Here is a 12,448-nt window from a genome sequence, read left to right as displayed (position 1 = left end):
AGCTCCTGGCTCCTGGCTTCAGATCAGCACAGTTCTGGCCATTGCGGCCATTTTGGGGAGTGAACCAGTGGACAGAAGACCTTTCTCTCTGTCTTTCCCTCTCACTGTCTGTAACTCTACCTCTCAAATAAATAAAATAAAATTTAAAAAAAAAGAAGCCTCTAATTGAAAGATTATAAATTAAATAATAGACATAAAATTTTTTAGATGCGGGACCAGTGCTGTGGCGTAGTAGGAAAAGCTGCCACCTGCAGTGCCAGCATCACATATGGGTGCCAGTTTGAGACCCGGCTGCTCCGCTTCTGATCCAGCTCTCTGCTATGGCCTGGGAAAGCAGTGGAAGATGGCCCAAGTCCTTGGGCCCCTGCACCCGTGTAGGAGACCTGGAAGAAGCTCCTGGCTCCTGGCTTTGGACTGGCACAGCTCTAGTCGCTGCAACCAACAGGGGAATGAACCAGCGGATGGAAGAAGACCTCTACTTCTCTCTCTGTGTAACTCTGACTTTCAAGTAAATAAATAAATCTTTAAAAAAAATTCTTTAGATGCTACTTAATCTTTGAAATATTCAGAAAGCCTATCTTATTAAATTGCCTTATTTTGTTTCATGTATTCTGTAAGTATTTAAACAATTATTCTCTACTTTTTAAATATATTTCTCAAAAGGCATTCTGCATATCTAAACTCCTACACTAAAAACCATGATGCTGCTCCTGGCAAATCCACTCTTCAGTTCTCCAGTTTGTGAGTGCAGGCAGGCAGGAGGCAGCCCCTGTTCCCCCTGCCCTTCTGGAAACAATCCAGATGAACCACCAGACCCAGAACCTTGGCCTCTTGACTTCACCTCTTTATTCCTATTGCTCACATAAACCTTTCTAAGCAGATTTAGGTCATGGTACATCAAGAATCATCAAAGATTTGCAACCCCCAGTGCAAAATTTCAATTATATAAGGCTGCTGAAACCACTGTATGGCCAACAGAATAGTTGCCCCTCAGAAACAACCACTTTCTAATGGCCAGAACCTGTGAATATGTTCCCTCATATGGCAAAATAACCTTCCAGGTTTGAGTAGGTGAAAGATCTTGAGATAGGAAGGTTAGCCGGGCTTGACTGGACAGAGGGAGACGTGACTACAGGTAAACGGTCAGAGATACATAACACTGTGGACTTTCAAGGTGAAGGAAAGGGGTCATGAGCCAAGGAATGTGGGTAGCCTCTAGAAGGCAAAAAGAGGTGAATAAACAAATTCTCTCCTACAGCCTCCAGGAAAAAATGCAATCTTGCTGACACCTTCATTTTAACCCACTAAAATCCATGTTGGAATTCTGACATAAAAAACAGTAAATCTGTGTTGGTTTAAGCCACCAAGTTTGTATAATTTGATACAGTAAGAACAGAAAACCAATATACTTTGGATTGAAAGGTTACTCACATGGTCTTAAGTATACAGATTACCTACCAATTATAAAAGGGGAAAGTGCCTTTATAAAGTAGATACGGCCAATGCCACCTAAACAATGAGAAACTTGAAATTGTTTATCTCCTAGCATGATACAAGTGGAAATACACACTATCACCCATGTAGTATTCTTGCCAAAAATGTTTACTTTGAATCTAATCATGAGGACACAATCAGGCAAATAACAATGCAGATTATCAAACACAACTGGCCTGGACTCTTCAAAAACGGCAATGTCTTCAGAAGCAACAAACAAGGGAACACTGCTCTCTGTTAGAGGAGACCTAGCACCCAAATGCAATGCACAACACCTGATCGCATCCAACATCAAAAGTCAAAAGTTATGACATTCCAGAGACAGAAAAATATAGACTATCTTTTTTTTAAAGATTTATTTATTCAAAAGTCAGAGCTACACAGAGAGAGGAGTGACAGAGAGAGAGAGAGAGAGAGGGAGGGGGAGAGAGAGAGAGAGAGAGAGAGAGGTAGGTCTTCCATCTGATGGTTCACTCCCCAATTGGCCACAATGGCCGGAACTGCACCAATCCAGAGCCAGGAGCCAGGAGCTTCTTCCAGGTCTCCCACGTGGGTGCAGGGACCCAAGGACTTGGGCTATCTTCTGCTGCTTTCCCAGGCCATAGCAAAGAGCTGGATCAGAAGCAGAGCAGCCGGGTCTTGAACCAGCGCCTATATGGGATGCTGGCACTTCAGGCCAGGGCATTAACCCTCTGCGCCACAGCACCAGCCCCGCAGACTATCTTTTCGATAATACCCTTATTTCACTACTGAATTTTTCCCATGAGATAACAATATTATGGTATATGAGAATGCTTTTCACATATTATTAAATATTTAAGGTTGCAATATCATCAATATCTGCCATTTATTTTCCACAAAGCATGAATATATGTAGGTATATATGTATATACACACATATATACACACACATACAGGAAAAGAGAAAAATAATAAATGCCATGAAGTGTTAACAGTAAAAAAAAAAAATACAGCATTTACTGTATTAGTCTTTCAACTTTTCTGAAATATTATAATTCTGTAAATTACAAAGGGGAAAACAGTTTGCTGGTTCCCTCCCCTGCCAGTCTCTGCTGATCTTACACACACTACCAGGAGCTCCACAGGGACAGCTGATAATCCTCACACAGTTCAGTATAATCTTCCACCAGCAGATCTTACCTTCTGCAGCTTTAACCCACAACTAGGCTCAAGACCTGCAGTTGGGTTTTGTTGTAAGATAGCAGCATCTATGTGATATTAAAATACCAATTCTGGAACTAGGTCAAACACTAAGTACGAATAGTCTTCTGATGTTCATATTACTGGATTTGAGCTCATGCATTCTTCTACCCAATACAATTTCTATGCCCTGTTTCTTGAACTTCATCATTCGCATTTATGATCAGAGAGGGTTATAAGCATGGCAGGAAACCACGGACAAAAAGCAGGACTGGCCACATCAGAAAGTACTACAAAACTCATCAAGTGCTACCTCTGGCTCCCAGCCCACATCACTCTGAACATCACAGGCAGCACAGACCAAAGCTCACCTCCTTCCAGAGGGTCGCACTGCTCTCCATATGGCAGCTTAATGACATCAAAGAAGGTGGAAGAAAGTATCTAAATTCGCCAGCCCACTCCTATTCCTTCCCTTCAACTGTGGAAGTCACAGATATCTCAATTACCTCTCTGCAACACCTTCTACCCTGCATGCTAAGATTCTGTAATGTTAAACACCGGGTCAGGGAAAGGGGGGCAGTGAGGAAATGTATTGCACTACCAGACTAAAGATTAGCAAGAGACCTCCCTGATGGGGAGAACAAGAGCTAAAATGTTTGTATACCTTCAACAATAACACTGAGGAACAAAACCCAAACTTGTAAATACAATGAAGTTGCTTTTCTGAAATGTCTGTCTAGGGTAGACAGGAAAAGGCCCAGCATGGTTTCTATGCATGCCTATGCTGTTTCTAATAGAAAGGACACAATCAAGCCAAAACAAACATCTGTTAACCAGTTAAGTTTGTTAATGAAACAAAATTGCAGCTGGTTTATCAAAGATCAAAAGTGAAGCAAATTAGACAAAGGATGTATGAACAAAGCTGGTCTCTGAAAATAGTGGCTAAAGAATTTTAAACCTACTTGTCAAATTAACACAAATCCTTCCTGGATTTTGCTTAGACCACTGATTAGTATTTATTTTGTACCGTAGAGACCAACCTCACAGTTTAAATGTAGTATCATTGTTTTAGAACTCTGAATCATTCATTTTTCAAAACATTACCTTTCATAAAACAAAATTTAAAATGTACATACTACATTATATTCCACGAATTAAAAGGTTCACTTATAAGAAAAACAGTTATACATAAGTTTACAACTCATAGAGACTTCTCTGGGAAAGTGGTCCACTCCCAAGCAGAAGCCTAAGTATATTTAGCATTTCACAGTATACATTGCTATTCCTCCTTTTGTAACACTTATAAAATTCCCACGGAAAGACAGTGAGATAACAACACCCACACACAAATAAAAACATACTTCCCTCACAGCCCTACTAACTCAAAATGCCAAAAGCAAATTACATGACTGACTCATCTGCTAACTTTAATTTGGTGAGCTAATTGATGTTTATGTACTTAGAAATAATAGATTGGAGAGATCAAAGCACCCAAGACTCATTCACATTTTGAATGTCGGTATGATTAGAGAACAGTTTCACCAAATCTACTGTAGTTTAATGCACAGGACCAAGAAAATGAAGTTTATAACATAAACAAAAAGTCATGAGTTTTAGAATTAATACTTGCTAATGCAAGGACAAAACAATCACATTTCTTATGTCTTAGGAATAACAGCCACCCAAGGCCAGCAATGTAGCACAGTGGGTTAAAGCCCTGGCCTGAAGCGCTGACATCCCATATGGGTGCCGGTTCTAGTCCTGACTGCTCCTCTTCCAATCCAGCTCTCTGCTATAGCCTGGGAAAGCAGCAGAAGATGGTCCAAGTCCTTGGGCCCCTGCACCTGAGTGGCAGACTCAGAAGAAGCTCCTGGCTCCTGATTGGCACAGCTCCAGCCGTTACGGCCATCTGGGGAGTGAACCAGCAGATGGAAGACCTCTCTCTGTCTCTACCTCTCTCTGTAACTGTCTTTCAAATAAATAAAATAAATCTTAAAAAAAAAGGAATAATATACAAAGGTAAAATGCATATATGCTTCCATTCTGGGACAAAATGCACCCATCTGTTAGTTAAATAAAGTTGGGAGGGAAAGGATAAATAAAATTTTTGCCATTCAAGATACAATCAAAATGAATCAGCAAACAGCACTTGACTATGTCAGCATGAAAGTATCCCAAAGGTAGCTGCTATAAGTCAAACAGGTAAATGGAATAAGATGGTAAATCCCTGAAAGCTGTCAGTCATTCACAACAGGATCACGTGTTGCAGAAATGGTATTGTAATTATCAAATATATGTCAGATCCAAAGAGTTAAAAGGAATGTTTAACATTTGTTTTAACAATCAAAATACTCTGACACAATGTTTCTGCTTTACCCAAAGCCTATTTCTTTAGAAGTCGAGACAAGTCCCATCTTGATAAAAGCTCCAAAGTGGAACAAGCTGTCATGCCTGAGTGCAACAGAAAGACTCATTCACTCTTCATTTTATCTTTCCCTTGACCCAACTAAATAGTCAGAGACAAAGTGTTCTCTCAACACTGCTCCCACCTCTGGTACTACTTGCTCACAAAAGCAGTCCTTCAGCACTCTGCTATTCTGAAAACCTCTGAAGCTTAATCATAAGAACAACATGAACCATTACCTTCTTTCCTCCTTGCCCTGGAACAGCAAGTGTTGGATCCATCTAGTCTCTCACATTACAACAGGTTTCTGTCTGACATCAGTGATCCTAAAATTGACTTTTAACCATACCAATTCCAAAATTCAAGCTATTTTGCAGACTATACAATATTTAGAGCTTAATTCAACTCTCAGTTGAATATACTTAACTAAGCACTCTGAGAAATGTGACATCTACTACACAACAGACATCAATTCAAAGGTAAGAAGGTGATGTGCTCGCTTCGGCAGCACGTATACAAAGGTAAGAAGGTGAACTAACAGGAGAACATTTAGACTCCATAATTAGCAGATGAAAAATAAACACACTGTTGGGGCAGGTGTTTAGCACAGTGGTTCAGACACTGGTTGCGACGCACGTATCCCATACTGGAGAGTGCCTGGGTTCAAGTCCTGGCTCCACTCCCACTTCCTACTAATGTGCACCCTGGGAAGCAGCAGGTGATGACAAGTAGTTGGGTCCCTGCCACCCCAAGGATGACGGGGACTGAATTCCAGACTCCTGACTTCAGTTTGGCCCAGCTCTGCCTGTTGTGGGCTCTTAGGAGTGAACAAGCAGATGGGAGAGCTTGCATTGACTCTCTCTTTCAAATAAATTATGTACATTTAAAAAATTTTAAATATATGCATTTCTGCCCAAAAGATCTAGTCATCTGAGAGCATGAATGATTCCCCAAGGACTGAGAGACTTCTGGAAGCCTACCACATCAAAGAACAATAGGGACAAAGTGCAGGTGATTGGAAAAGTCCCAGGTACAGGTGAGGAAGATCTGGCTCTAGGTCAGGAATGATGGGGATGGAAAGGAGAAGGCAGAGCACAGAAAAAGAAAGGAAAATCTACAAGTTTTTGAATTTATGGCATTTGCACAACACAAGAAATTGATGCAGAATATATATTTCCATTTGTAGAAATATTTTATATTGGGGCTGACGTTGTGGAATAGCAGGTTAAACTGCCACCTGCAACACCAGCATCCCATATGGGCACAGAGGACATGTCTCAGCTGCTCCACTTCTGACCCAGCTTCCTGCTAATGGCCTGAAGCAGCAAAGTTGGCCCAAGTGCGTGGGCTCCTGCACCCACATGGGAGACTGGGATGAAGCTCCTGGATCCTGGCTGCAGCCTGGCTCTTGGCTGTTGTAACCTCTTGGGGGGTGAATCAGCAGATGGAAGACATTTCTGTTTCTCCCTCTCTCTAAATCTGACTTTCAAACAAACAGATCTTTTTAAATATATATATATATATATATCATATTGATAACATCACCACTAAGTCCAACAAAATACCGCTCTAAAAGAGGGTGGGAACAAGTAGAATAAACTGCAAACCAAGACCACAAGTGATTTTTATCATAGTTTCTGTCTTTCAGCGCCATCTCAAACCACCTGTGCTCTTTTTGAAACTCATTTTCATTCTTTTCTTGACAGTAATTACTATTCTTGTAATTATGCTTGATGATTTTTCATAAAACTTTTATAAGATTTACTTATTTATTTGCAAAGCAGAACTATGGAGTGGGGTGGTGGGAGGCGGAGAGAGGTCGTCCATCCACTGGTTCACTCCCCAAACAGCCCAATGGTCAGGGCTGGGCCAGGCCAAAGCCAGGAGCCTGGAACTACATTCAGTTCTCCCACGTGGGTGCCATGGGCCCAGGCACTCAAGCCTTATTCTGCTGCTTTTCCAGGCACATTAGCAGTGAGATGGACAGGAACTGTGCCATAACAATGGCCCCAGATTTTCAGTTATTTGTTCAAGAAAATCAGGGACGGTGCTGTGGCGTAGTGGGTAAACCCGCCACCTGCAGTGCCAGCATCCCATATGGGCACTGGGACTTAAACCAGCTGCTCTACTTCCAAGCCAGCTCTCTGCTATGGCCTGTCTGGGAAAGCAGTGGTGGATGGCCCAAGTGCTTGGGCCCTTGCACCCAGGTGGGAGACCTATATATAGGAAGCTCCTGGCTCTTGACTTCAGGTTGGCACAGCTCTGGCCATTGTGGCCATCTAGGAAGTGAACCAGCAGATGGAAGATCTCTTTCTCTCTCTGCCTCTTCCTCTCTGTAACTCTGCCTTTCAAATAAATAAATAAATCTTAAAAAGAAAAATCAAAAGCCCTATTTGATATTAGCAGTGCCCCACGTTCCAGTTATACCAGTTCCTACATTATAGCTGGACTAGAAACACAGACTTGCTATTTCATAAATTTTAGGAAAATATTCAATAAAATCAAATACCAAGGAATCTGTTTAAAATTCAACTAAACTGATCTTATAAAAATGCTAAAGCTCAAATGTTCAAATGGAATCTTAAGGCTACAAACTACATGGTGATAAATGAAGTCTCTCTTAGAATGTTTGACTTTCCAAAGTCCGCATAATCTGACCTAATTGAGCTTTACCACTTTTAATGAGAAACACTAATACTATCCTTTAGGAGTTTCCTCACGAAGTAAAAGATAAAGTTTTATCGTAAATGGTCTAATTCATTTCCATATCACCTCACCAAAGAGAGCTTTTTAAAATAAATACAAAGAATTCACGCTAAGGAGCCAGTGTGGTAATACCCAATTTGAATTCTAGAAGACATGTAATTACATTGCAGAAAGGAGCTCTTCTATATTTTAACTTGCAGTCATGCACAGGAATGATGATGATGTTAAATCTAATTAGACACAGATTTACTACTTTCCTTACTGCATTCCCAAACTCCTAATATTATAAATAGTACCTGCTTTAAAAAATGTAATAAGCTCATTGCAACCACTCAATTTAAAATGCTGGGAGTCCATTTGTTGGGGGAAAATTGCTTCTAATCAGTTTGAAGAACTAAAGGAAACTTTCACTGCCAGTGAAAAGCCACCACTGTTCTTTTTTTAAAAAAGATTTATCTATTCATTTGAAAGTCAGCATTACAGAGAGAGAAGAGAGGGGGAGAGAGAGAGAGAGAAAGAGAGAGAGAGAGAGAGAGAGAGAGAGAGAGAGTATTCCATCTGCTGGTTCATTCCCCAGTTGGCTGCAACAGCCAGAGCTGTGCTGATCCAAAGCCAGGAGCCAGGAGCTTCCTCCAGGTCTCCCATGCTGGTGCAGGGGCCCAAGGACTTGGGCCATCTTCTACTGCTTTCCCAGGCCATGGCAGAGAGCTGGATTGAAGAGGAGCAACCAGGACTCACCCATAAGGAATGCCGGCACTTCAGGCAACGGCTTTACGCACTATGCCACAGCGCCGGCCTCATTCCACCACTGTTGACCAATGTAGTGACCAGCAGTAAAAAGCTCTGAGTCACAATGTCTTGAAATCTTGGCCTCACCACTTATCAGCTCAGTAAGTGATTTTTGAATACCTAAGATCTGAGCCTTAAAATTTAAGGTTTTCTGGGCCAGTGCTGTGCCACAGCGGGTAAAGGTGCTGCCTGTTGTGTCAGCATCCCACATGGGCACCAGTTCCAGACCCAGCTGCTCCACTTCCGATTCGGCTCTCTTCTATAGCCTGGGAAAGCTGTAGAAGATGGCCCAAGTGCTTGGGCCCCTGCACTCATGTGGGAGACCCAGCAGAAGCTCCCAGCTCCCGGCTTCAGATTGGCCCAATTCTGGCCATTGCAGCCATTTGGGGAGTAAACCAGTGGATGGAAGATATCTCTCTCTCTCTCTCTGCCTCTCTGTAACTCTGCCTTTCAAAAAAAAAAAAAAAAAATTTAAGCTTTTCATTTGTAAATAAGGACAGTAATGTACTTTCCATGAAGTTACTGTGATGATTCCAGAAGATAAAATGGTAAGTACTCAGAATAGTACCAACATTTAACAACTATAATTTCACTATTCTACAATTAAGCACAACTGCTCAAAAGTAACCAGAATATCAACTTCTTTTAAAAAAGAAAATCTTTTAATTTATTTGAGAGACAGAGAGAACTTCTACGTACTCATTCACTCCCCCGATGCCCACAATGGCTGAAACTGGGTCAGGGCTGAAGACAGGATCAAAATTCAAGTCTCCCATGTGGGTGGCAGAAGCCAAATTACTTGAGCCATCCCTGATGCCTTGCAGGATCTGATTGAGCAGAAAGCTGTAGTCAGGAGTTAAAGCCAGAAATCCAACCCAGGAACTCTGATGTGGGATGTGAATGTATTAAACACCGGCTTTATTTATATCATTTATATAAACATCCCATTTATATCTTGAATTTTCTCCTACAATGAAAAATCTGCAAATTCTAGCATATCAAGGACAATTACTTTCAAATATCCTGGAAGAAGTTCCACATATACCACATATGTGAAACAACAGTGCATGTACACACACATATGGATCTAAGTTCAGCCTAAGCAAGAATAATCAAAGTGAACAATGTTCCCTATTATGGTTATAATGATAAGAAACTTATAATATTTCCTAAAGTACAAAAAATGTTCACTTTGGCTATTTGACAACAGTGCATGTACACACACATATGGATCTAAGTTCAGCAGCCTAAGCAAGAAAAATCAAAGTGAACAATGTTCCCTATTATGGTTATAAGTATAAAAGACTTCTAATATTTCCTAAAGTACAAAAAAATGTTCACTTCGGCTATTTGACATCCCTTCAAGAATCTGGTAGAGCGACAGGCCCTGACCCTACAAAAATATGTGGACTGAGCAGGTGTTGTGGTGTAGTGGATTAAGCCACAGCTTGAGATGCCAACATCCCATACTGGAGTCCGGTTCAAGCCCCAGTTCTCCCACTTCCAATCCAGCTCCCTGCTAACACACTTGGGAAGGCAGTGGATGATGGGCCAAGTAATTGGGTTCTTGCCACCCATGTGTGAGACTGAGGAGGAATTCCCGGCTCTTGTTTTCAGCCTGGCCCTGACCTGGCTGTTGCAGCCATTTGGGGAGTGAACCAGCAGATGGAAGATCTCTCTCTGTCTATGTATCTTACCCCCCACCCTCTCTCTCTCCCTCTCTCTCATTGTTGCAAATAATAAATAAATAAATGTTTAAAAAACATGTGAATGCACTTTACATTTGATATCACAGAATTTATGGACTATGACCCAGGTTCACCCATAGATTCTAGGTAAAGAATATCTACTACATTTATTTAACAAGTTTACATGGTTTTAAACTATCACTTTTAATCTCAAAAGGGAACATATTATGATGTAGTTTTATTGCAAATACAAACATGCTGCCAAATTGGTTTGAACTGATTTTTACTAATTTTATTTGTTCTTTTTTAAGAATCAGATTATGACTACTTGACACTACTAATTCCAAATTTCATGAGGTAAAAATTCTAGGACACATGTTCTCAGCTTTCCTTGTTCTATGACAATCATAGCTGACAATTTAAAGATCAGTATCATAAAAAGAGCAGTAACAATTGCACGCTAAGCATTAAATTACTCTTTTCTCAATCCTAGACACTTTCAGACATGCATTTTCCTTTAGACTAAAAATGTTTCTGTACAGGAGCTGCCTGGAAAAAATACAAAGTTAGCAACAAATGATGGTCAAAGTTAAAGAGAAGGCCAGGAAAGGGACTCCAGGAAATCTGTAGTGACTCCTCTATCGCAAGCACAATTATACAGTGGATCACAAAACTACCAAAAGATACTATTAAGTTGGCTAATACCGCCTGATTTCACTTGCATATTGATTGATAATTGTAAAACGTGAACATATAGGGTAATGTGTATATTTTTAAAACAAAGATATCCAAATCCATCAAGATGGTGCTATACCTCCTTTATGATTTTCTTCATGATACATGTAAGCTTTATAAAAACACTTAATGAGAAACAGAAGTGCTTAATGTAGCTGTGTCAGAGACAAGAATCAGGATTTGGGTCAATTTCTGTACTTTTTAAAAACATATTTTTCAATGTTACTAAGAAAATTTCCCAAGTTTATGTCTTTCTTTACACCCACACCCTCCTACAAAGAACTGTGGGCTGATTACACAAATGTAACTACCACCAAAGGATTAAATAAATGTTATGGAAGATTAATAAAATAAGAATACAGTGAAGAAATACATACTAGGCTTTAGATCAGTCCATGGAAAGACAAACCACTTGATCCTACCCCCCAATTTCCAGAGCTGGGCTAAAGCACAGAGGGAAAACAGGGTTAACTTCAATGGTTCTTGGAATCCAAACAGGAAAAGCAAGCCATCAGAGCACAACTTTTCCCAATACTCGGGTTTCAACTGTTTCTAAAACTGTAGTTAACAGACACAACCACCTCTTTTATCAACAACAGTTCAACAGTTTACAAAATGTAAAATTAACTGACACTAAATTCAATGGCCCAAAGGACAAGACATGCCTTAAAACTGGAGGGCTCGATTACATACAGCTCCCAGCTACAATTAAAGACTGAACCAAAGTAGCTTACGAAGAAATCAATCATATATCTCTAAGTAATACAGAAATAACACAGGGCCCAGAGAAACCAAACACAAAAAAGACAACTGTATGAGACAAAATAACATTTACCCATAATCATTAAAAACTGGACAACAAAAAATGACCCTAAACGTAAACAGGAGGAATTTAGATCACATTAAAACAATTTCAGGAATGCATAGATTACCAATATTAAAACAAGAAGTCTACAGATTCTTCTTTTTCAAAACAAAGAGAAAAATATACAGTAGGTTATATATATATATATATATATATATATATATATATATATTCTGCATAGAGAAAGAATTATAGTTATCTATCCTGGTTCCCCTCAAGCATTCATCAATTAGCAATTAGAATTTAAAAAACAAACCATATGATTGTCCCATTAAATCCTTAGCCAATCAATGAGAAAGCCCTCAATGTTGCATAATATAAAACAATTTATACTAGAAGACAATATATGTATTTTACAATATAAAAGCTAGAGCCAGTGTTGTGGCATTGCGGGTTAAGACACTGCCTGCGACACCAGCATCCCATGTGGGTGCTGGTTCAAGACCCGGCTGATCCACTTCCAATCCAGCTCCCATGGGAGATCTAAAGAAGGCTCCAGGCTCCAACTCCAGGCAGGTTCATTTATTTGGGGAATGAACCAGCAAACAGAGGCGCGCTCTCTCTCTCTGTGTGTGTGTCCCTCCCTTTCTGTAACTTTTATCAAAC

The 12,448-nt window shown here is 40.3% G+C and overlaps 1 protein-coding gene across 12 annotated transcripts in view; it reads right to left on the bottom strand.

Annotated features, from left to right (window-relative positions):
- The window catches only part of KAT6B (lysine acetyltransferase 6B), a 204,004-nt gene that overhangs the window by 174,509 nt on the left and 17,047 nt on the right, over positions 1–12,448 (bottom strand). The window lies entirely within an intron of this gene.

Source organism: Oryctolagus cuniculus, chromosome 15 (genome assembly GCF_964237555.1).
Source record: "Oryctolagus cuniculus chromosome 15, mOryCun1.1, whole genome shotgun sequence".
NCBI classification, from domain to species: domain Eukaryota; kingdom Metazoa; phylum Chordata; class Mammalia; order Lagomorpha; family Leporidae; genus Oryctolagus; species Oryctolagus cuniculus.
This window is presented reverse-complemented; position numbering and strand designations above follow the sequence as displayed.